The sequence below is a fragment of the Sinocyclocheilus anshuiensis genome, unplaced genomic scaffold (assembly GCF_001515605.1).
Source record: "Sinocyclocheilus anshuiensis isolate Anshui unplaced genomic scaffold, SAMN03320099.WGS_v1.1 scaffold2050, whole genome shotgun sequence".
NCBI lineage: Eukaryota > Metazoa > Chordata > Actinopteri > Cypriniformes > Cyprinidae > Sinocyclocheilus > Sinocyclocheilus anshuiensis.
The window spans coordinates 75327-75726 of record NW_015544239.1 but is presented as its reverse complement, the minus strand read 5'-3'; positions in this window follow the sequence as shown (position 1 = coordinate 75726).

Here is a 400-nt window from a genome sequence, read left to right as displayed (position 1 = left end):
AGGGTTAGAGCTAAACTCTGCAGGAAAGTGGATCTCGTGGGCCAGATTTGAGGATCCCTGCTTTACAATAATTAACTAACACTTTAATACACATTAATACATTAACTAATGGAACCTTATTGTAAAGTGTTACAGTTATTTGTTATTAAAGCATATATGTTCACAAAACACTGTTAAATTAAACAGAAAAGCAAGCAAGTGTGCATGATTTGGCATGGCAGCCAATACAAATAATTAATAACCGTTTCCTTACCTAAATCCTGCTTTTGGACCAGGCTCGGTCCAATCACTCTGTTCTTCTGAAATTATCTTTATCTATAGTGTAGTAGTACGGTGGCCGAGAAGTGCTAAACAAATCACAATTCTGAAAACAAAATAACAAATTACAAACGCAAATGCA